Source organism: Ischnura elegans, chromosome 11 (genome assembly GCF_921293095.1).
Source record: "Ischnura elegans chromosome 11, ioIscEleg1.1, whole genome shotgun sequence".
NCBI lineage: Eukaryota > Metazoa > Arthropoda > Insecta > Odonata > Coenagrionidae > Ischnura > Ischnura elegans.
This window is the reverse complement of record NC_060256.1, coordinates 90150887-90178146: the sequence shown is the minus strand read 5'-3', so window position 1 is coordinate 90178146 and position 27260 is coordinate 90150887.

Genomic DNA, 27260 nt, shown 5'->3' with positions numbered 1-27260 from the left:
GAGAGGATACAAATAATGAGATAAGGGGCAAATAAACATTTCCGCAGCTGTTAACAGAGAGCGTAAGTATGAACTCAGTAAGTGAGAGCTCAGGGAAACAAGCGAAAGGCAGGCGTAGCGACCACAGGGAAAAGAGCCAGGAAAGATATGGTCTATAAGGGTCTCTTGAGATTATTGAGGCAACGGATAAGGGTGAACAGGATTTTTCATAGATAAGGATTTATTTGAGCCAAAATATTAATTCCATAAATCGGAGAGTGTTCCATTCCTTCAAATCAAGGAATCTTCCATATCTGCAGAAGAGGAGAAGAATAACATTTCCATTTCTAACAACGAGAATAATTGATCACGATTTTTTAAACTATGCCCTCGTATAAAAATGTACACCAATATCTTCACTCAATCTGCGATTCAACTGGAAGAATTTTTCGAGTAGGTGAGGGTAGAGTTAACTCCAAACAAAGCTACAAGTTAATGATTATAAAAAAATTCACGGTAAAAAAAGTTGATAAAACAGAAGTCTCCTTTATAGTGAAATGTCCATTATGACGCAATTTATTCTAAATCCATTGAAATTTATGCGCGTTCTACCACATTACATTCTAATCTACCGCTGTGAGCACATGAAGTAAAAGATCGAAAGGAAGAATCACAAAGTTTTCGATCGCTAAAGATGAAAGGCTACTATAAAAATTGAGCATAGACGAGGCTTATAATACCGGGGCTGTTTACTAATGAGGGATCGAGCCAAAATAACAAGGAAAAACCCAAGGGAAGTTTTGATACAAGGTTTAAAAGATAGTTAACAACAAAAAAATACAAGAGAATAAAACCCTTACCTTTAAGTAAGCCACAAAGGGCCCTGGTTTTTCAACAATGTTTTTCTTCAGAAAAATTAGAACTACCATGTCTCATTGTTTGACTTCCTCAAAGTAGCAATAATTGAATCTTTCATCGCCATTAGGAGCGTTACACCAAATTACATTCAAATCCTCCTTTTTGGCGTTCATATAGATTTCCGCAAAAATTTATTACGATAATACATTTTAGAAACAATAGTGCCGGAAGACGAAATGACAAATATCCTAAGTTTCCTTCTCACACCTGGTGATTTGTTTTTCGTTGCAAGTTGGAAGGATTGAAGGAAGGCGATGGAAACACGGAAAACTAATACAAATTGCAAAACATAAGAGTTTGGTAACAATCACATTAACGGCTCAGAGATCTGACGGGAACATATCAGGCAAGCGAGCATCTTTGACCTTTTTGTGAATCAATCATCCCTCCAAGTGGTATAATGTGACAGATAGATAGAACGAGGAATTTTCATCGTCATTTTGAGATCCTGTCCTACGATACACAAAAAATGTCATCACTTTATAACATGCTAAGTGTGCGCATATGAGCCATCGTTGTAGATACTTTTTTACGAGTGAAATTTTTTGTGAATGAAAGGAATAATCAGGGACCAAACATGATTGTACAATTCCCAGAAATAGTTCCTCCCTAATCTCCCTAAATAATTTATCCTGCAAAGGAATCCACACCATTTCCACCTCAATTCACCAAACTTTCGCCATTAAAGGTCCCAGATTCCATAAAAATTTCTGAATGGGTCTATATTCATATCAAAGTGAGTCTCCCAAGACCAATTCCAGAAAACAATTCTGCGTTTTACGCGCTTTTCAATTTTTTCACATTTTTTGCGAAAAAGTCCCTTGAATCATGTAATTCCTTCATGCTCACCACCAAATTTTCTTCTACCCATATTGTATGGCTTATTTTAAATCTATGGCTTTTCGTGACTTATTGAACGAGTACAAAAAGATTAAATTCCTTTTCCTATTAGTGTTATCATTTAATGTTAAAAAATTGTTAATAAACTTTTCTCAAATATACCTACTCCAAATATAACTACTCCAAACCAAATTAATATTATCTACAACTTCAATTGTAAGCTATCAGCGATGCCAAGTTTTGTTGTTTAATTGCCAAGAACATACTTTTGACGAACCGTATGTAAGAGCTGTACAAGAAATTTGGATCAGACAAGCAGCTATTATGGCTTAGTTTTCAAGTTAATTCAGGCCATAATATTTAACTAAAATATTACTTAGTGTTTTTCAACGATGAGATGTTTTTTTTAATGTTTCAGCATCTTCAAAAGTGTTGCCTAAATAAAAAGAGCTGGCTTCATTACTGTATTGCTCCACGGGATTTTGGCGTTAAGTAAGTTTATATCCGACATTTTGAGAGGGAATTTCACAGCTATTAAGTAACAGTATTTTCATTTAAACCTCTTTCTTGAAGACACATTTCCTTTCCAAAGACAAATTTCTTCTCAGCAAACTACTCACGGACCAACCTTAATTAAGGCACTTAAATCAACACTGCTATGCATCATATAATCTTAATCCTTTCGCAATTATTACTTCCCTCAACAATTATTTCAAGGATTCTCCGATGCTGTGATTGAATTTTTATTTCCATAGGTATAACGTTCAAGAATCAAACTCCCGAACAAAAGAAAAATCACAGCTCCCGAGTTAAAATAAGTACTTAAAATAATCACTAGCAAAAATTCCTCGAATTTTTCTTATATGGGCAAGAGCCACCAAATATTTAAGAGCAGTACGCGTTCTCCATGCTTTGATCATGGTTTTATCTAACCTCGATGCTGTTTAACTAAGCAAAATTCTAGTCACCACTGCACAAAGCAATCATTTGCACTACAGACGAAGGATTTCACGAAAGAACACAGGCTCGCGCAGTCTCAGCGTTTTTGGTACGGATGTGGAAAATTGGACCAGAAAATTCTCTGCACCGATATGCATGAGGCCTAGGTCTTTTTAGATCTTATATGTAATTGATTGAAGATCTAGTTAGATTGGCAAAAATCACGCTCAATTGCAGACCCATCAGCAAAACGGGAAGGTTTCGCCTGCAAACAAAGTTGAACTTGAACACAAGACCTGAATTTCTCCCGCCAGTCCATTTAAGCAAGCGATCAATAGTTCACTGGAGAGAGACTGACTCTAGGCCAACAAGAGCTGGAAAAAGAGGAAAAAATCACAACAATGGAGCAAGCCACGCTCCTTGCGGTACCACGCTCTTTCCAACGCTTCCTGTGGAGTAGCCCACGCATTTTAATTTTCTTTCACCTAGTGGCGGGTATTTCGGTAAATTTTTAGTAGCCGGATCGAGCGATTTTGAGTAATGACATTCAAGGGTTCAGAGAAAAGGTTCTTCATGTCGCTCTTAATGGACCTAATTATGGCATATAATATTAATTGGACACAATCAAAATCACGAGTTTGGACGAATGTGCAAATTGCATCGCGTATCGACGAATAACTTGACTACTTTACTTCGTAAAAAGTATGAATATCGGTTGATGGGAAAAAGGGAATAAGGCTCTAATGTATTTAAACAGCAAAAGCAAAATATTCCTGTTTCAAAAATAATTATGCTCAGTTATGATTACATCAAAACCTAAAAATGTATATAATTTGTATCACTGATATTGAATACACAGTTAAAATGCAATTTAATTGCTTCTGAGCAGTATGCGATGTGTAATTTAGTTTCCTTTCTCTTGCAGATTACCAAAGAGCATCGATAAAAATTCATTCATTCACACTCCATTGGCCGCAATCGTTCAATCAAAAAAAAATACAGTTCCTTCATAGACATTCCCTACGATTCACTCTTACGCTATTGAATCGAGCCATTTTAATACTTATATTACAACATAATACACTGTGTACCACCTCTATGGTGTTACGTACAAGGTGTTAATATGGTACTAGACAAAGGGTGACCAATCAACATCATGCAATACATTCCCCTCATTCACACCACACGGTCATAAAAAACACCATAGCAAAAATAATAAGTGCACATTCATGCAGGTGGTACAAGCTCCCATCAAGGTTCATCACCATCCAATCATCCAGCATCGCTTCATGCAACCCTGAACCACAAAACAAATACTCTCCCGCAGAAAGCCAACATTTTCCATCGGTTACTAATTAACATTGTGCACATTGTGCACCTGGTGAGAACAAAGCTTTTACCGCGTAGAAATACGGGTCAAACAATGCTCAAAAATATAAGATGAAGAAAATGGGAGATTATATAAATAAAATTAAGATAAATAAGATATTATGATCTATTGAAGATATTATGGAGAATAAATAAGATAAATAAGAATAAATAAAATGAAGATAAATAGATATTATGGAGAATATACAAAAAACACGCATTCCAGGTTATCATAATAAACAGCGTGACACTTGGCAAGCCTACTTAAAACGCCGCAAACTCCCCTCCCTCTGGGAAACGCACAGAAAAAACCTTCCCATCATGCACCTCGGTCCCCCATCCTTGCACCCCCGAGCTGGCGAGGAACACCCACAAGTTACGGCGGAAGAGGGAAGGACCTTTACCCACGCAGTTCTACGATTCGCTGCACCACCTGGCGGTTCCAAATAGAAATATCCCACGCTCAATCTCCTCCTGTCTTCCCCAAGCCCGTCAAAACCTCTCCGAGCAAAGAGACTCCCCCTTCGGACCGCGTTTATTCCCCTACTTGGCTTACTTCTCCCTACTCCCGCCAGTGCATTCGAGGCCTTAATATAGGGTGGCAGGGGTGTAAAACTGTCACCACGAGGGTGAGTAGAAAAAAAAGGGGGCCGAAGCATGGCAGGTGTTGCTAGATGATCGTCGCGTTGCTTCGTGGTTAACTCCAAGCTCAGTCGCGTTCTGGGCGTAACTAGGTGAGATAGCATTCGGTTGACGAGCGGAAACTTCCGTGAAGCAGGTGGAAACCAGAGTCCTCTGGATGGCAGTTCTCTACACTACTCCCTCATAGGGTCGAGTCGTTCCATACACTTCCACTATGGGAATTGAGACGTCCGCCATTTTAGTTCTTCCGTCTCTATAGAGTCTTATGGGGGAAAGTGATATAATGCCAGTTTTTTCATAAATACGCGATTCCTGTCGCATTTTCGGTAATTATAAATTATAATATATTCAGTCTTGAGGTACTAGGAACACTTTACTATCAATTTGTAAATTTTAAACCGTGAAAAATAACAAATATTCGCGCTTCAGTTAAGTTTTGATTCTTTTCACAGGACGTTTTTCTAGATATGAAACTCTCATATTTATGTCTGAAACAGGGTAAATTATTTCCAAAAGTACAATTACTGCTCCCAGGGCTACTATATAGCGTTTTGTTCTCGTCAAAGGAATAATTTCAGATTTTGAAAAGTACAATATCAGCTGAGAGAGAATTGTTATCTTCAGGTCGGAAGAGATTTCGCATGTACTATCTGAGTTAACTTCCATGAAAACAGCGCAATGGATATTATACGAGGAATTTGAGGACAAGTCTGGTCAATTTTTAGTGCCGAAAAATCGGAAATATTATCCTACCTCAAAATTAGACAAGAAAAACTACATAAGTCACAAGCTGTCATGCAGTTTATGTACTTTTCACGAGAGTTGCAGATCATAAAAGATATCATCAAAGGAGGTATATAAAAGAAAAAAATCACATTTTTCCAAAGTCTATAATGTACACACACCACAAATGTTACATTTTAAGATTTCCAGAATGATTTAACAATTCCATTGAAACTAAGATTATTTACATAATGCAAAATAAAAAATAAATGTTAAGTGCACAAGATGTAACATTTCTATTAAAATGGATTCAAATTAGTAGGAGAGAATGATGAATAGGTGATGACAGCTGCCACACATCTTGCATTCTTCTCAATGTTGCTATGTTCCTTTACCACCAATGACATTGACTACTCGAATATCTGAACCTGTAATTAAAAATATAAATAAAATTTCGTTAATTACACCAAAAGCATTAATTCACAAGTAATTTTAATGAACAGCATCTCAGTGATACATCAAATTCTCACAATCAACAGTCATGATAAAGTTCTATAATGTGTAGATGTTTATTAAACTTGCAATCACTTAAGTTTCTATATCATATTTCATGGTTTGAGCAATAGGAAATTAATAAATTAAATTTCAATTGGCAGACAACTTTCGGGAAATTAATTCTATTACCAAGATGGCAATCTTCCTGTCAGCATACAAAATTATAAAAAGGAATAATATGACATTAACATTCCACAACACTGTTACTCAGTGGCATAACTACGGGGGGAGGAAGGGAAAGATCCCTCCCCAAAGCCTCAGAGAAATAAAAAAATTATTTTTAATTATTTTATATATTGAACTGCATCGACTAAAAGTTAAATCTTTAGTGCCAAAATTATTTCAAATGTATTTCCAGGAATGTTATTCTTCAAAAATTTTCTTGGACTGATTCGTTGTCTGATGGGGGGGGGGGGGTGCCACCCCAGGCCATCCTATCCTTCCCAAAGCATATTCCTAGTTACGCCATTGCCATTACTCCTTGACACAAATATTTCAACATTTATCAGATCATCTAAAAATATTATCAAATTGAAGACATACAGTCATATTAAACTACTCCATTGCCTAATCTTGACCATCGTATGCTCTCCCCCTTTAAAAAATATTTACATTTTAAAACATTCCAAACAGCGGAATAGGTTGATAGATTTCACATTTAATAGGTATTCTCAAACGTATCCCATATTTTAACCCCAGAATACTGTTTAGCAAAGACTTCATGTCAATGGTGAAGGTACCCCCCAATTAATGACCCTCATTATAACGATGAACACCAGTTACCGATCTCCATTAACACCATCATGGAATGTGTCATACAGTTTCCTCCGGTATTACATCCATTATAATAACATTCAGACCAGGATTAAGTAGTCAATAGTTATGGAAAAAAATTGACTGTATAAGAGGAATCTCAGAATAGTAGTGAATTTATGCACAGCAAGACCAAATTTGCTTATCAAAAGAGACACTAGTAATTATGAAGAACAGATTTCAACCCCAGAAAACTGTTCAGTGAAGAGTTCAAGTCAATGTTCATGGTACCCTCAAATCAATGAGATGAACAACATTTACACTCTCCATTAACACCGTCATGGAATATATATTCCCTTAAGTACAACATATAATGTAGTAATTTGCCAAAAGGATTAAGCAATCCACACTTCTGGAAAGAAACTAACTTAAAAAGAGGAATCTCAGAATTGCAGTGCATTTATGCACAAAAAAACTAAACTTACCCATCAAAAGAAGTATTCTCAATTATGAAGAAGAGACTTGGCGCTAGAAAAAGCTTTGAAAGCAACTGAAGCTATACCAAGAAGGGCAAGTATCGAAGGAAAAATAAATATATTGGCCTATGCTGCTGATGTAGCCTTAAAAGCCTATAGTAAAAGTAACCTCAAATCAGTAGCCCAAGTAGAATAGTAATAAAAGTAGGATTACAGGTAATTGAAGATAAAACTAAATATATGAAAATTGGAAGAGTGGCAGAGCCTAACATTTCTCTGCTGGTATTTGGTAGTCACCATTAACTGCCAAAATGAAATAGATGAAGAGATACAAATGGGGATAAATTAAGCTAATAGATGCTACAGGAGCCTATCAAAATTATCATAGATTCAACTTCTCAATATACCAACTCCAGGTATATATCAACTCAAGATAGATAAAAAATGGAATGTATACTATCATAATACAGCAAGTGCTCTTAAATGAGGCTGAGGTAAAGACCCTAACAAAGCAGCCTTAGAAGAAGTAAATAACTGTTGGAAATTAAATATCGAGAAGGATATATGGTCCAACGTTTGACGAAGGGATTTGGAGAATACTGAAAAACATAGAGCAGGAAACTTCATAAAACAAGATATTGTCACTGTGATCAGAAGTAGGAGAATTGCATGGCGTGGTCATGTAAGAAGAAGTGAGGAGTGTGGAGAGGTCAACCAGAGGGAAGACACCCACAAGAAAGACCAAGACTAAGATGCAATGACCCAGTGTTTGAGGGCATGGAATGAGTTGGGGAAAAGGTTGACATTATGGAGGACAGAGGAGTCTAAAGAGACAACTTGTTGGTGAGGCCAAATATCGACTTGGATTTGAGTATGGAATCATATTACTTGCAACATTTAATTTGATTAAACATGTTTTGGGCTTGAATTCCCCCCTCTCTAAGAACGACTGTTGCATTTATTTGTAATTTGATTTCAGCATTAATCTCATGAACATAATAACATTTCATACATACTAATTTCCTCTGCAAAAATAAGGGGGTACTTCGTAACTGGAACTTTAAAACTTGACTGAAGGATAAATAAAAAGCAGTGGCTTCATGGTATGTGGTTTACAATATCATTGATTAAAAAATTCAACCATGTTGCAATGACCTATTGCAAAATTATTTTAACCATATGCTGAAGTAGAAAATTGAAAGTAAGAATTACAACTCTACAGCATGCTTAAAACACTCTGTTGTACTTCAACCATACAGTATAGTAGGCCCTTATAATGTATTCTACTGAAGACAAAATGATTCTTTGGTGTTCTATACAACAAATACGAGAACTAAACAAGAAACCCAAAAATTACATTTAAATATGAATTATCTTCTGCATGTTTATCGATGAAGCCATAATATCTTTGGAAAAGAATGATGCCAATCTTAAAATGATAAAAATTCAGCCAATCAGTGATGTATAAAAAAAGTAAAGCTTATACTACAATTAAAGTTAAGTTCGAACTCAAAGAGAACCAATGTGTCTAATATTTATATGCCACTTTCATTATGAGGTTTTTGGCTTTTACTTTGCAGTGCACCATTTTCCTGTAGGAACTCTAATGAATTACCTTCAACAAATATATTCAAAGCTACAGACACTAACCTCAACCCTTAAGAAACAAATAAATGGCAATGTGGTAAAGAAATCATGATATCTCCAAGATATCATTAAAACCGTATTATTTTCACACAATACCGCATCAGGTCTTGAATAAGTTATATCTACACATTAACAATAAGCTTCCACTCCACTCTTAATAATCACTATTTATATAAGATTTATAAAAGCACAATTAAACGCACAGGCTTAATAAAAGTAAATATAAAAGTAAAACAATAAGTTCTAGAGAAATGTACATGAATAATATACACACTGACAATAACGCATTGAAATTGAAATGGTGTACGAAGAAATAATCAAAAACTCCTAGTTATCCATAGCCATATTTTTTTAATAACTCTCAATAATTAGGCATGAATGGTACCGTCCTCTTTGATAATCACTGAAGCCATTTCAGAAAAACCTAATTAATTATATATTTCCATATTTTACAATTAGTTACTAAGCTCGAATACGTACCACAAGTAAATATTCGGCCAAAGATGTTGAAACTTCAAGTACACAGGAGCAGACAGCAGTATAAGCACTGGGCCACGACAAAAGTTCGGTGTTGATGTATTTTTCCGTTTTAACCAGCCCTAGGAATGTAATCCTCTTCAAACAAAACTGGAATTAAAAATTCGGAATGAGTCAAGGAAAAGATTAGTCGCAATAGCGACTCGTCGAGATTTTAATTGCATCCTAAAATTAAGCATTCACACTACTTCGAAATATAATAGTCATTCTTTTCATGAACTACACACAAATAAAGCAATGAAAAGCGGAGTTTCGTCCACTAATATGTATCCGGATATGCAGATTCTAGTCAAAAACGTAATTGTCTTTATTGTTGTAAATGACCGTAAGATTACTTCATACCGGCATTGACAAAAACAAATATTTTTATTGAATACAAAACTAGCAGCACTAATAGTTATTGTTACACTTTCTGGTACGTAGTAAAGAACTAAGTCAATCATCTCTGCAACCCAGACTAAATATTATATTTTAGTCACAAAATTTCACATATTCTATTGATGAATAGAAAACACACAAGCACAAAAACACTCGTCAAGAACCTCGCCGGATTATCTGAACCGGAATACATATTTTTTTAAATTACTACTTATACACAGTTCAAACCTAATAATTGGGATATGTGGATCAGCACTATTAAAAATTTAAGGTAATAGTATTAAAGGAACCATTATATGTAGAAAAACTTACCTCACGTAGGCGGGAAGACGTTGTTTGGTGTCACTTGTCCCTTCGGCATATTTGAAGCCATTTCGCTCTTCTCTCAATAGTTTGAGGGAAAATAAAATTTTTAAACACGTCCTTGGTGCTAATGTAGCAATTAGGAGCCGAACTACAACTCATTGTGCCGTATTTCTACTACAAATAACGGAAAATCTTGCCGAGCAACTGCCGGCCACATTCACTTTCACAACGTAAACAACGAGTGCAGAGAACAAAGATGGTAGGATGCGACGACTCAACTTTGTAGTGTATTATCAACAATCCAGAGGACTCTGGTGGAAACGAGGTAGCAACGACTTCCCCAAGAATTACGGCAGCGCTCTGAAGATTTTGGCTGATGAAGTATCTGAAGATGGAAAAGTCGACAAGGTGACAAGACATTGTTGTAGACTTCTTTCAACAATCTGGAAGCCAAGGGAGAGTCACTCCGAATGGCAACAGTCTCGTGAAAGGGTAAGCTAAAAAATTCCGCAATTAACTTTTCTCTTGGAAGGCATTGGATCTTTGAACATGTTTTTCGATTACTTATAATGAAGAGGAATAGTTTCTTAGAGTTGCACTGCTGTTTACGTTAACCGAACCCGACTGTGTGAAACTGATTCTTTCATTTTTTTTTAATAAGACGCCAAATCCAAAAATATATTCTGGACTTTATGCAGATTTCGCTATTGCTTACCATTACGTGCGAATATAGGTACATGAAGAGTGACGTCATTAAGACACGCAACAAAAAATTAAAGATTTTTGTCATGTGACCGCGGTGAAAACTTGGGAATATCCATTTTCTCTTCACCTCAAACATCAGTTCGTATCATTAATAGTAGTATTCGCCAATTGGGTCTAAGGTAACTTCAAGCTAACTATGTGACGAAAATCGCCCCATAGTTAGCTTGAAGACATCATGAACTTAAAAATTTCGCATCTCAAACTCTTTCCAGCATTACATGTATATCAAAGTTTGCCAACAGGAATACATTGAGGTAATCTCATAATAATAACGAAAACTTTATTCAATTACAAAAATAGAATACCATTTACTATTTTTCTCGGACTTACTAATCGCCTGTCCAGGTTTTATCGACAATAGGGTAGTTTCCTTCATCAAAGAAAACGAAAGGCATTGATTGCGATTCGTTACCCACCATTAGTGTATTCATAATATAAAAATTATGTGGTTTTAGAAATCCCAGTTTAGACGAATGTTAATGATCAATTTTAACCTCATTTGAAAAAGGCCATATTGGCGCCCATGCGATGCCCCTCCACGTGAGGTCACAAGGACCTAGTTTCTATACGGGTAGATAGGAATTCTTCGTTAAACTTTCGCGGGTGCTCGTCATGTTGAATTAAAACTTTTGGGCTATGTCGCCGCGTCAGATTTTGGGTGGCCCCAACGTTTCCCTACCGATGCTGGTCGCTTTCTCAAGGGAATCTGAAGAGGTGGGATTTAAAATTGATATATATAGGTATACGTGTCAGGTGGTGGGGGGAGGGGAGTGAGAGGTTGGAGGAGTAGGTTGTCGATTATTTTTGCCGATTACGGGTTGCCAAGTACGGCTGATTTTAAGGCCAGTGTCTCTGTTGAAGTTGTTTTTCTCCTCTTTAGATATTTCTATTGCTTCTCTTATGAGTCTCTGTTTAAAGCCGTTCACTCTCGCAACAATTTTTTCTTCCTTAAGGTCGATTGTGTGGCCCATCGCTGCGTGTTCGGCTACCGCGGACTTCGTTGACTGCTCCAGTCGAATTGCTCTCTCGTGCTCCTCTAGACGTGTTTTAACCGATCTACCTGTTTCGCCGATGTAGTTCTTCCCACAGGTCTGGCAAGGAATTCGGTATACCCCTTCGACTTGTAGTGGAGTTCTATCCTTGACGGTTTTCAATAGATGTTTTATCTGTACGTGAGGCGAGAATATTGTCCTTATCTGGAATTTGCGTAGGATATTTCCTATTCTGTCAGTCGTCCCCTTAATGTATGGCAGGAAGGCTTTCTTCTGGTCGCTGAGGTCATTTACAGAGGAGTTCGTTGCTTCTGCGGTGTTGATTTTGATCTCGTTGTTCTTTCTGATAACTTTATTAAATGTTCGAGAGATAACTCTGTCGTCGAATCCATTTGCCCGTAGAATGGCCTCTAGCTTCTTCCTCTCTTCGGCAAAGTTGTTTTGGTCGCTTATTTTGTAGGAGCGGTGAATTAACGTGTTGACCACTCCATTTATTTGCGCTGGATGATGGTGAGATAAGCCGTGCAGGTACCGATTTGTTGCTGTAGGTTTTCGATACACAGCATGCCCCAATGTTCCGTCCTTCTTCTTTTCCACGAGGACATCTAATAATGGAAGTTTTCCGCCTTCCTCCACCTCCATTGTAAACTTTATGTTGCTGTTGATCCCGTTCAAATAAGTAAAAAATTCCTGAAGCTTTTCTTTGCCGTGCGTCCAAATGATGAAAGTGTCGTCGATATATCTGACCCAAATCTTCGGCTTGTAGGGGGCGTTCTGAATGGCTGTATCTTCTATGTGCTCCATGAATATATTTGCAATTGCTGGGGAGAGAGGAGAACCCATCGCTGCTCCAGACGTTTCCGACCCCGCACCTCCCCCTTATCCTGACGGGTATTCCAAACCCTCAGACACCCCAGTGTTTTGCGCTTGAAACCCCCCCCCCTAGCCTTAATTCTAAGCTGTGCCCCTGGTCCCAACGCCTATGATAGCACTCTTTCTCCTACGAGATTCAGACTCAAAACTCCTTTCACACCACTGCCCATGAACTAAGGCTTGGGAGAGAAAGGCAAGACTATACTCTCTCCTTCTTTGAGTTGGGAGGAGACAGATGCACTAAAATTGAGAACTAGAATTGAACTAAGAAGGCTAGGGAGGAAGGGAAGGGTTACTCACCGCCCCCTCCCCTTAAATAGGGAGGAGTCAGTTGCACTGGAATTAAGAATGACGTCAAAAGAGGGAGGGGTGAAAGCGGAAACGTGACTCATACTCGGAAGTCTTTTGTGCTTGGCCGCAAAACACAAAACGACAATCGGAGATTTTGGGCATCGCCGCACTGTTGGTAGAGACAGAGCGCTGCACATGAAGCGTCCGCCACAGCACGCAATCATCTACATCTACACAATACCCTGCGAGCCACCTCTAGGGTGTTTGGCAGGGGGTGATCAATCACCAGCATGCAGCTTGCAATTGGACTCCCACATGAACACCACACAGTACAAAAAACGTCACGTATACCAACAAATTATTCTACCGTATGATGTTAGAAATAAAAATAAAATTAAGAAACATGCATTAAGTTTTACATAGGTTAGTAGGCTACACTACAACTCATGCAATCTATTTATGAGTTCTATCGCCGCCGTTATAATCTCTTATTGATCGTGGTAAAAAAGACATTCTGAATCTGTCCGTTCTACAATCTATCTCTCTTATTTTATTTATATGGTCCGATCTTCCGTAGTATTTTGGCGTCCGTAAGATATGGTTAACTTCGTTAGAAAAGACACTGCTCTTGAATTTATCTAAAAGGTTTAGTCTATTTTTCAATCTACGGTCCGACAGAGATTCCCATCCTAGTTTATCTAAGGGGTCAGTTACACTAACAAGACTATCGTAACGACCTTTCACATATCTGGCAGCTCTTTGCACGCGTTGAACTCTGTCATTAAGCCTTTTTCATGGGGGTCCCAAACACTGGCAGCGTATTCTAAATGGGGTCTAACGAGGGAAAAGTAGCTGATTTCTCCCACTTTGTCGTGAGCCTTTTCCTAATATTCTTTTAGCAAAACCCATTTTACGATTAGCTTGACCGGTTATTTCTCGAATATGTTTATTAAATTTGGGCAGTCTATGAAAATATTCCGGGATTTGGACCCGGAGCCTCAGGGTGGGAAGCCAGCCACCACGCGAACCCGATTTCCTCTAGAATTTGCTTGGAGTGAGGTCATATAGTTTCACTCGGCAGTTGAACCAAGGACTATTCGATCAGGATCAGCAGCCAATCGCACTACAAACAAAGGTGATATTCGAGTCCCCCCTCCCCCGAAATTTTCTGAGTACTCCCAGTTTTCCAGGTTCACGGTAACCAAGTCTATGCAACGAAACGATAAATTTTACCCCGTCGTTAGCTACATTGCTCCATTCCTCTCGAGCTCCTTGAGTTTTCACATGATCAAGTCCCGAATCGCATCACAATATTATGATCTTAGCTTCCTATCTGAATGTACAGTATAAAGTTCAGTTAATTAGCAAAATATGTCCAAATATATAGAATCCTTTCCTTATAAAAAGCCATAACGCATGCTCACAAGAATATTATTTTAACATCCAACAGCAAAATCTTTCTCTCAGTTAGCCCCATTAATTCCTTCTCGTACGAACTTGAGTGTTGTCCATTTTAATGTGCATTTCATTCCATACCATTATTTTCACCAAATAATTGTTGTTTTTCCCGGCGAACAATAGGGTGGTTTCCTACCATTTTTTTATTGCATAAATCGAAAGATTTTTACTCCTAAGTATGAATGCTGGGAAAACTCTGCGTGACGTATTTCTGGTTCCAGCTGTCGCCGTGTTAGGTGACCTTGAGGCGAGGCTTTGAGCGATGATACGACGCAGGCTGATAGCAGGCAGCGCTTGGCTTAAATAAGGATCATTAATATCCTATCAAACGAAGGAAACTTTCCGACCATTGGCAGTTTTAATAGGTGATTATTACGACATGTTTCCCTGAGCTCTGTGCCTCATGCATGCATTGGTAACCTCAGACGATGTAAAACTCCTATCTATTCGTATAGAAACTAGGTCCCTGTGACGTCACGTGGAGTGGCATCGCATGGGCGCCAATCTGGCCTTTTTCAAATGAGGTTAAAATTGATCATTAGCATTCGTCTAAACTGGGGTTTCTAAAACCAAATAATTTGTATATTATGAATACACTAATGGTGGGTAACGAATCGCAATCAATGCCTTTCGTTTTCATTGATGAAGGAAACCACCCTATTGTCGATAAAACCTGGACAGGCGATTAGAAAAATTCTATGGTGGTATTCTATTTTTGTAATTGAATAAAGTTTTCGTTATTATTATGAGATTACCTCAATGTATTCAAAGGATTCATAGGAAAAGGGATATGTTCACATAAAATGAAAGCACAACTGAGTAGAGAGAACTGCCAAGGACCTATCAAACTAATATTCCACCGGAGACCTAAGATTATAACCAGAGGGTAATGCAACTGGGTCCGATTCTTTGTCCATTCTTAAAGATATCAAGATCAGAGCATTACAAGCACAACCCGGCTTATATGACGCTAGTATATCCGAATTCACTTATCACTGAAGTGAACTATAGATACATTTAAAATTTACAAGACCAGAAGCTTTGTTAAAGGCAATACTACTTTACTGGTTGCCAACTGTCCATAGTGCTCAAGAATAAAAAAATCGCACAAATTTGTAGTTAAAATATTTGTATTGGGTTTCATTTCTTCAAGGATGTAAGGAATCACTGTCATATATTGTAAAACTGAGGCAAAAACAAATAATTAATATTACCTTTGGTGAATTCCCAGTGACATACTTATTAAGAGATAACCAACATTCTATATCAAAACCTTTACTGCATAAACGCTCAGTAATCTCCCAGAGAATCAAATCCGCTAATCTAGTACCACTAGTGTTAGTGCAGTGGAGGTGTCGATTTAATATGCCAAAAATTTATCCTTAATACAAGAGGAAGGATAATATTTAAATATTCTTTTTAAATTATCGAGTTTATTTCCTCAGAATTCTTTAAAACTATCGAGTTTATTTTTGCTCTTCTGCACAGCAGAGAACCGAAATTGTTACGTTATTTTAATAGGGTAGTTTCCTTCATCAAAGAAAACGACATGCATTGATTGCGATTCGTTACCTATCAGTAGTGTATTCAATTCATAATTATGGTTTTAGAAATCCCAGTTTAGACGAATGTCAATGTTCAATTTTAACCTCATTTGAAAAAGGCCAGAGTGGCGCCCATGCGATGCCACTCCACGTGACGTCACAGGGACCTAGTTTCAATAGGAGTAGATAGGAGTTTTACATTTTCTGAGATTACCAATGCATACATGAGGCACAGAGCTCAGGGAAACATCTCTTAGAAATCACATATTAAAATTGCCTAAGTTCGGAAAGTTTCCTTCGTTTGAGAGGGTAATAATAATCCTTACTTAAGCCAAGCGCAACCTGCTAGCAGGGTACTCTGCTACCTGATAGCAACCTGCGTGGTATCAGCGCTCAAAGCCTCGCCCCAAGGTCACCTCACAGGGCGACAGGTGGCAACAGAAATACGTCACACGGGATTTTCCCAGCATTCCTTCTTAGCCGTCGCGTTTTCGCGCGCTTGAAATTTTTCACTTTTCGTTTAATCGCGAAAAATAATATCGTCACTTTAAAAACTGAAAACGCGAAATACGTACTCCAGGAGTAATTTTCCTGTGATTTAAGCAATAAAAATACAGTTGGGGACCTCAAATCCGGAATTCCGAAACCCGGAAAACCAGAAATCCAAAACATTTGAAAATTCCTCTGCGTAGTGTTTTGACTTGCCACCTTGTGGCACCACTCTCCAAGCCTTGTTCTGGGATGAGTAGGAAGTTAGCACATGCTATGGACATATGCTTAGAACCTTGTCAGGGACACATAAGGATATCAAATATCAAGTACAAGAGCCTGATCACATGTATAAATTAATTAATTTACTAACAATAAGTACACTATGAAGACCAGAAATCCAGAAAAACCAGAAATCCAGAAGCCCTTCGGTCCCAAGCTTTCTGGATTTGAGGTCCTCAACTGTAATAGGAAAGCACCCAGATTTAAACATTACAAAGGTGAAAGTGTTGTTTATTGTAGCTGATATTTCTAATACTATTGATAATAACTGGTAAAGCAACATGCTATAAAACATGTATTTCAGCAGTCAATAGGGAATTATTCGGATTTAAATTTTTTGTATTATCTGATACAGTGATGTTTTAATTTGTAACGACAAGAGTTTCATCATGAATTCCCATCTCAACAGGCATCAATAAGGATTCAATAACGCAGGGTAACATTTCGTTGCCGCCCATTATCACAGGCGACATCATTCCCTAAAGCATACAACTCTATCGTGTTAGGCGTGGAACTTTTATCAACCGTTTCCATTAAAAAAAACTCACTCTCAACGAAGTCGTGGCCCCAGCAACAGTTAAAACGGGAAACGATCTGCATCGGAAACACTCGAGATTTCGCTTTAGGTCCACTTCATCTGTTGTGGAGGAGATAGGAACCAGACAAATAGTCTCGTTTGACCGACAGAGGGAAATTGATTTTCAAATCGCCATGATAGCCACGATACAGCGGAGTGTCAATGAATTAATATATGTGATGCGACGATTCAGCTTTTTTTCAGTTCGTTGTTGGAAGCAGTTTCTTAATGCAATTATTTTTCTCTGACGATAAGGAGGAATTATTGAATTCTCCTCCAAATGTCATTGGAATAGTTTTCATGCCTACAAGAAAGGTGTACTGATGTCATCGACTTAATATTAGGGGGTAATGGAGTTTTACCTGTCAAAGTCAACCGTATAAGACGTTTCTCAAAGTGAATCTTACTTAGTTCACCTTTTGGATGGCTACAATCGGTAATATTGCCGTAAAAATGGTTGATTTAACAGGGTTCCCACTCTAACTAAATTATAAAATTCACGGTTTTTCTTCCAGGTTTTCACGGTCTAAATTGCGTCAAATTCACGGTCTTTTAATAAGCCATTTTAGGAAGAAATATTGATCACATAACAATCACAGCACGTTAACTAAAAGTAAAGCAAACACGATAAACACCAGGAATGCACATGCAGCAATGAAAGTGCTCTTATGACGTCGCCTATCGTTAGCAAAATTTAGGGCCGGCTAAAGGTTGTGAGTTGGAAAATGGAGGGTGACAGGGAAGTGAAGAGGTGTCTGATTTCTCGCCAGAGTTAATGATCGCTTTGGTTAAAGGTCGTTCAATCACAGCCTTAAGGTCTGTGTCGTCATGACACACGGACCAATATTTGCGCTTCGAATATACGTGTGCAGATAAATGCATGGACAGCATCTGCAAGTGACTGACCTATTTTTCTTTTGATCCGTCAATACTAGATCTAAAATAGAGTTTGAGAAGTTTTTAAGGTTTTAAGACGAATTTCACGGCTATTTCCAGGTTTTTTTCACGGTAGACGTAATTCACGGCTTATTCACGGTTTTAAGGTTTTCACGGTTGAGTGGGAACCCAGTTTAAGTAATGGTTAAGAAATGTTCGCTTAAGAGTTAATGAATCGTATGAGACGAAGTGAAGGCATCTGCTCCAATTCTCTCTCAACAGAGTCACGAGTTGGTTTATGACATCGATTTATTCTCAAATGTCAGCAAGTGAAGTCAAAAACATCATTAAATCTTGAAATGAATAAAGAAGCTAATTAACGATGGTGTTAAGAGAAGAAAATTATATCCTATATTTATTCAAAAACAAGTTTGAGGGAGAGAGTGAACAAGAACGAAAGATGCTTTATTAAAAACAATATCATTTTATCTATTAAATCAGTTCATTGGTGCTGTGTTGGACTTCTATTCAGTAAACTTAAGATACAGATACAGCATACGATACAGTGTCCGGCGTGATACGGTGGAAATCTTTGATATTCAGCTTAGTAACACCACTTGTCTGTTTCCACACATTTTTATTTACACCGACCATGGTTTCGGCAACTTGTGACCTTGATAATGGCACAAGTTGCCGAAACCATGGTCGGTGTAAATAAAAATGTGTGGAAACAGACAAGTGGTGTTACTAAGCTGACACCTATTTATACCTACCGCTAAGGTTACTACTCCTTATAACCCTTATATGTATTTATTTTTCACTAAAATGTAGCAAGAGAATCCTGCCTTTTTCTCAGAAAAAGGTTACGAAGGGACGCCTTCAGCGTTTCTAGTGGGTAAAATACGTTTTCATGCGCAATTTACATCGTATTAGAAGTTGCTTGACTTTCGGGAAAGCGTTGCAATTCTTTCCTGGGCTTGAAAGCGTAATAGGACGACGCTTAAACTTTGTTTTGAGACACCAGCTGGCTCCGTCTCCTAGTCGGCCGCCCCCTGCAGTGCAGCTAAAAAGTTAAATTCATTTGCGAATCTAGGTTCCGCGAGACAGATGGCGCAATACTAGCAGTGGATGCAGTGAAGTAGCACAAGTGGCTTATGATTCAGCGTTCCGAGATATTCCGGTGGGAGGAAGTGATGTTAACCCCCGAGTTTAAACGCGAACGAAGTTGAGTCGACCCACGGACAACTTATCCTCATGTTCCATCAAAAATTTATGAATCCAGAGGAAACGGAAAAAAAACACTTTTGCAGAAACTTTAAAACTCTTTCAGAAGATGAGATTCTCTTGAGTGAAAGTACAATATACAAGGAGAAGAAAATCACAAATGGAGGAAAAAAGTTAAATTAAATTTAAGCTATATGTTCTTCTCGGTATACTTCATTGAAAAAAAAATACAAAAATAAACTATTCTATAGCGTGCGAGGCCTTTGCATATCATTCGCTTTACAGCAGGAAGAAAATTAATTCCATTCCCGAAATCAGTACAAATTAGGCCTTAAACTTCGCTTCATTTATTTACGTCACGAAATTGCCCATTTTACCACACCATCTCACCATATGTTACCCTTAACGGATTTTCAACATGGTCTTTATTTCAGTTCTAAAAAAGGGTCAAAAACAGCAGAATAGCCCTGAAAAATGTTGAGTCTCCTCTTGAACACGACATTTCATTACAGCGCAAGTAGCTGGCATATGAAAACATGAAATGTAAATCAGAAGGAAGAGATGATTCAATAATAAAGACTGCGAAGAAATTTAATTTTAACGATTCATATTCAAAGCAGCGGTACAATCGCGTGGGATAAGATAGTACAGTTTTCAAATAAATAGACTGTGTTCAGCCCACTAGCTCACTGAGCTCCTTATAAAAACATTTATGCGCAGTAATGACTAATAAAGTTAATATTCTGTAACTTCTCAGACGCCAACATGGATAAATAAATTAGCTATGAAAAAATTGAGTCCAGAATGGGTGTTCCTACGGTTCATCGTGTGTCACTATTAACTTCGTATATGCCTTCATTAATTTGGACTCCGTAGAGCCGAGATACGGGCAGCCATGGAGCTAAATCAAAGCCATCACGGTGTTCATTTTATCCCGAGTGCCTGGTCGTAAATGAGATTCGGCGAACACAGTTTGATAGCGACCGTTGCTATGAGTTCTGGGCTTTGTAGCCAAGGTCGTTAGACACGCAGAGTGGAGGGAGGACATGAATTTGGAGTTGACTGCAGCGAGCCTATTCCCCCATACGAGCATGTTCACCGGGACTGATGCCATGGAAACTTAGCCGCCTATTTAACATTGGCATCCATGCTATTTGGTAGCTATTCTCTTAATTTTGGGATACTTCATCTTTATCAAAAGGAATTTACTATGAAATACTAACTTCGTTTTCTTCCATTCATTACACAGGACAACAAAAACATTTTGTTTGAAAACTTTTTTTTTAATTTCAATAGCTGATCTTTTTTTTTTTTTTGATTTTGATATGCCGAATCCAAACCTGGCCTTAGTTTTTGCATCAGCCATAGTTTCCAAGCAATATGTATTTAATATTTAGTCTAATACCCCTATACGGTATACAGGGAAATCAATGTCAGTAGACTGTGTAACATCATAAAAGTGTTTATATTTAGTGTTCCCTACATCGTGATAAAATTGTTTGTATTTACTACAGCGTGATAATACAGTGTTCACTTGTCAAATGGAATTGGTCTACATTTTCTTTCCCTTTTTTCCTTGAAGCTTCTTGTGTAGCTTTTTCTGCGATGAATCGCTTGCTGAACTTCTCGGCGAAGTACCAACAGTAATTCCCATTATCTTCGTTCATTGGACCTGCTTTTTCAATTTTATTATAACTATAAAAAAAGCTGTTAAGTTCTAAAAATATTGCTTGATTTCATAAATTGAACTGTAAAATGTGAATAAATGGTGAATGATACAACTTTAAAACATTCATATTTGGACTCAGCAACTTTAAAAAATAAGAATAAGGTATTTTCAGTAAAAAAGTTTTTTCATTGCTGGCCTGTGTTATTTTTCTCAGTAGATATATTTCGAAAAATCGGCGTCATAATTGGGCGTTCCACTGAAAAATGGATGAATATGCGATTTTAAAAAATCCTCTGCTATGAAAATTATAGTGAAAGCAGTTATTCTCTAATCTGCGTATTATTCATCAAATTCCACATTGTAAATTGTATGCTAATATTGCGCTCCAAACTACCCATCGCCATATTTGATGAGCGTGACGTCAGAGTCCAGTAAACAATACGTTTACGTTGTACCAGTAGACTATTTGTCACAGTTTTAGAAAAACCTATGTATCTCCTTATACCTTTTTCTCAGTACAATTTATTTTCCAAGCTCTAAATTATTAGCGAACGAGATCGTTGATTTAATTTAAGTGGCATTTCAATTTTGTAGCTTCTTAACTCCGCGCCGAGAAATCTTCGGTGCCGGAGGAGAAATCAGCGACAAATAATTAATCTGCCTTCAGAATGTTCTCAGAATGCACCTTTACGAAGTCGGAGTCAGCCATTGTTCAATGCGTATGCCGTAAAATCTTTAAAACTAATCACAACTGTTTTTCACACACCCTTCAAGGTATGAATTAGTATCGTCGTAGCTGTTTGCTATCGGCGTTGCTGTTTGTTATTGCCATGGAGCGAATCTGCTTACTCGCACTCTGACGTCACCGGGCGTTCTTGTAGCGCGAAAGAATTTAGTTATTTTCGCGAACTTTGAAGGTCTGTGTGAACGAGAATATTGAGAATTATGAAGTCACATTTGCATCCGTAAATAACTTTAACTTAATCATTTATGTATCTAAAAAAATTACTATTTTAATTTTATGAGAATACCCCATTAGCTTAACAGGTTTAACAAAATGTTATACATGAATTTTTATCATGATAGGACTTGAGTGGAGAAGACGAATGAATAAAACTCAAGATCCTGCCTATCTAAATCTACATACTACCCCAATGCAAGCCTCCTCAATGGAAGTGCGGCAGGGGGTGTTCGGGCACCAGCCGTTCACAAATAATAAGGAAATGCTGAGATGAAGTATAGCACAGAGCAATGAAGTACTAGCATTTATTAAAGTCCTTCATTGCTCGGGAGAAAAACGAACTCCCGCACCTATCCGTTCTCCAAAATGTTTTCCTTAATAAATCGTTTCTATCGGGCATGGAAATATAGAGACGTTTAAGTTCAAGGGAAAAAGTGGGGTTCTAATATGATGTTCTCCGTGTCGCTCTAAAAGATATCTATTTTCCATTGCTCAAGAAAATCCAAGCCTAGAGCGCGCGCAGCCTCCGAGTCTCTCGCGGCTCCCAGCTTACTTCGTTTAACACCTAAGTAGCCTAAAATCTATCGCAAAATGTGGCATATATTAAATAAATCTGTTTCAGAAAACAAAGTAACTGTTTCATTTGTGAATCTCAATTTTCGCATACTTTATTCGCATACCTTTTCAATATAATCAGTAGGTATAATCACGCAGCAGGAGAGGAAAGGACAATTCCAACGTAAAACTAAGAAAGCAAATATTTAAAACTGCAAAAAATTGTAATTGTAAACCGAGATGGTAGAGGCGAAAAAGCTTCTATATAATATCCCCGGTAAGAAAGGCATTCCACAGCAATGCATCTTCTTATAGCTGAGAATACAATGCAGGTAATAGAGACCCATTCATCTAAACTTATATCTGGTGAATGTACAGAAATAAGGGGTTGGACTTAGATGTATTGGCGAAGGGAAGAAAATAGTGGCATATCTCGAAATGTGGTACCGCCGCAGTACGAGAAAGATTACTTAAATCGACAAAGTGAGGAATGTGGAAGAAAAAACAGAGAAAAGAGAAGTGTTCAGCAGATCTCGAGAAGAAAACGGAATAACTCAATCGGTCAAATTATGAGGTATTAAAAGCAATATCAATTTAACGGTGAGAGGATGAAAATAATGGAAAATAAATACCATAAAATTTAAAAAGGACAGGATATAAAGTATGAAAAAAATAAACTTATAAAAATGAAAAGATAAATTACTGTGTCGCACAAATATCGGGAATTGCCTATGACGATATCAATTGAGTTGATTGTGATGGTAATTTGACATAGTATTGCACAGAATGTGGGTACAATTTTGCGCTGTTCTACGATAAAAATGAGATTTCTCCAAAATTTTAACGAAATACCAGAAAAATGCTTTTCACCGAAAATTTAATTGCCAAGCTGAGCTCATTTTTACTCCGCAGTAGGGCAAAGATTAGCCACTTAGCCAAGCAACAGTGAAAATGGAGTAGCGTCATAGTCGGTTCCTCAAGGGCATTTTTCCGGACTAACGGTGGCTTTGAGAGATATTTGGTCGTATATTGAACATCACTACTGAAAGGCATAAATAGACCAATAAAGGGAGATGAACTACTGAGAAATAGATAAGATAGGGCAAGTTCCTTCCTATCTATGTACTAAGAGGCGATTCCATGTCGATATTGCGCGATTGAGTACACAAAAAAGCAATCTCAAAATCTTTAATGCTACCCCTAGAGCTGGTTGACGACCTAAAAAAAGCGAGAAGTAAATATTTATCACACAGTTACCTCCTCCCAAAAAACGCAAAAAGTTAAAGTATTCAGAAGTATTGAAATCTATAGAAAAATTAATATCTTCTTTGGCTATCGAATTCCAAATAAAAAATATTTCGAAGAATCAAAAAAATCGATAAATTGGAATTGGTAGTAGTACCCGTTTTGGCTACACAAACGTACGGTTTAATATGCACGACAAATCACATAAAATGCAGTAATTATTCTCAATCAGTGTAGATACCTTGTTGAATTCTAAAGCCCAGAGTCAGTCACACCCACAAAAAATGCAATTATCACGCAAGCCTCATCTTATTCACCTGTATCCAATATTGGACCTTAATTTTCGCTTTAAAAAATAACCAAGATGAATACTTCATTTCTTATCATGACCCAATTTCAAAGCGGATCGCAAAGAAAGCCCAATCTCCTCGCCTCGTGATGTGAAATCGTCTGCTATTCATACGTAAAAACTGATTTCCATGTGCCTCGTGCGTGATAAAAATAACACCAACAACTGAAAAAAAACCGTCATCCAAAAGAAGTAGGCAGTAGATGATCATATATTACTAAGTTACTATAGGTGATGAGTTGTATCAGGGTTCACTCCACGCATTCGTACACAAAAAAGGGCGTAGCGACCAAATGGAACAGGTCCAAATATTCATCCCAAAATTCTCTTTCAAACATCACTGTATTAAATATTTCTAATAGAAATGAAGACTTAAATCTAAATAACCAGCAAAGCTCGTTTTGAAATATACTCAAAAATGTAAAAACCAACGAGATCTAATAAAAAAATTTGAGATCTGAACAGATGATATCTTTATGGTGTTATTTCATTGAAAAATGTTTTCATTTCTATTGTTACATTATCTAGATAAACTTATGCCACGATATGTCAAAATCACGGACTTAGAATAATAAGGACTGGGCACTTAAAGCTTCATATGTCGTCGCTATTGTCGCTGAAGAGAAATTATTCGTGTAGATGGCAGCACTGTAGCTCGCCCGAAACATCTATGGAGCTTAATGGTGATTGCACGAGAAAGATCTTTTTCGGTATACTTTCGAATGTGGAAGCTACTTTAGAACGATCAATTTTCTTCTACTAATTTTTCTCGATTAATTTTTTTGATTCTTTCGAGTGAAAGATTGAATTCCTTGGTGTAGAATTGACCTCGTTCTCATTTCCATATCTATCTCATAAGATTTTCAGCCTCAAAATTTTTGACTACCGCAGTGGGGATCTTTATAGTAAGCAGCAATTCCTGTTGAAATAGGGCATTTAAGCTAGTATATTAGATAGGGTCTTATTATTTTATTCTGTTCCTTCCGCCTCGATTAGTAAAACAACTATGACGAGCAATTATTTCCAGTCTAGCGTTCACTTTCATAGAATCTGCAATGAAACGGAGTTACCTGTTCACCACTCAGAAGCTGACTTTGAGTGATAAACTTTTGAGATAAGTATTAACTGTTGTTCCATTCCGAACGGTTTGTACTTAATCTTCTTCCATGGTTTGTACCTAATTATACGTTGTTGATTGACCTGATGAAATTCTAGCAGATGATATATAATGATACACTAAATGCGAATTTCGGGGGCCAACACTTAGGTTTTTCCACAGTTCTATCCCAGAAAAGAAATGCAGTGGGTTAAAAATACTATTCAAGGCTTAATTCGATATTTTAATGATTTAAATTGGTTGTTTAGAACCTCTTTTATAACATACGTTGATTAAATAAAATCACCTCTAGTCTGGCGCTATTTCATCATACATTTCCTTGAATCGAAATTACGTGCTTACAAGTCAGGAAGTTGAATTCCACTATGAGCTGTTGAGATAAGTATCGACTATAATCCCATTCCATAGAGTCTGTACTTGATTGGCGCCGTCCATATAGCTTTATGCTCTATGGCGCCGTCGATTGATCTGTTTGAAGCCTAGCAGACGGATTGCAATGAGACAGAAAAATGTCATTCGCGACATTTTTCTGTCTCATTGCAAAAAGTTCGCGGGCTTATTTCATGTTTGTCCACGCAGACATATCACAGAAAAAAGATATTTAATAGTGAAAATACGTTTTGGTGCTTTAGTCAGCATTTAAAAGATATGAATTGATAATAAGAACAGTTTCCGTTACGTCCTAACCAGGTAAAGTAATAGGAGCACACGGGCGAGCTTCAGTGCTGCCATCTACGTTTGAAACCATCGCTGGGCGACAGTAAGGGCGACATCGCTTAGCATTACCAGGGTGGGGGAGTTGCACTGGGCTGGTCAAAATCTAATACCTATTGTTCCTGATTAACATTTTCGAATTTTTTTCATGAGCATTATTATAACACTGATGATACAGCAGGAATAGATCGTAAAATCTGTGTTTCTTAATTGCGTTTGAGGCACACGCCTAAAAGGCCGTATTACACGGTACACGGAATTGCGCAATCTGACGTACGTGCGAAGGCGCAATCAAAATTGCGTCGTGTAAAGCGGTGAATTGCTAGAACACATGCGATAATGCGTGGATGCGAGACGGCAAAATAGCCCCTGTTCTAATTTTGTTCATGCATTCGCGTAATTCCACGCCATTTTAGAAATAAATGCAGCTCTAACCCGCGCAATACCGTGCCCCGTGTACAGCGGCCTTAAGTCTCTGTCCTCCATTTAGCTTTTTGGTTCCGGAGATGGAGGGACTATGGTCACGCCTTCCAAAAATTTAGATATCACGGGGTTCCAGTCTCACCTTGATGGATTCAACTTTTGACCTCTCTACAGATATGTCAAATGTAATGGATCGAAAAATTCTCTCTTATCCCCCTCCAATCAACTTCTAGGATGGAAACTTAACTATGAGTAGCGGAGTTTCGATTCATTTAGTATCATTCCAGGGAATGAAATTTCGTCTCGGGTCGAAAGTAAACTCCTTGGTGATTTTAATTTCGTGTAGGAACGAAACTAAACCCTGGCCTGTAAATTATAAGTGATTTTCTATATTTCTTCCTCAGAAAGCAAAATTTATGACATATGTTATTTTGTAACGAACAGGGACTTTCAAAAAATTACAAATATTTAGCGAATCTACACTATCAGGAGGAATACATCCAATATAAAACGAAGGCAAGGAACGTACAGAACCTGCCTCATTTAACATTTTAAACAAATCTTTGTAGTTGGTATTGTCTAATGAATAATCAGAGCACTTCAAATATTTCTTGCAACCTGGATACAATTTGAAAGAAGCATTTACACTACGAGTGTACTTTGTATTATCAATTTCAGTATAGTCTCCAACAGTAATAGCAGCTGGGACTTAATTATTGACATAATCAGAAGCCGTATATTCTCTAGAAATAAATTTTGTAAAGACCGCCTTCGCATCTTTTTCCGACAAAGAAA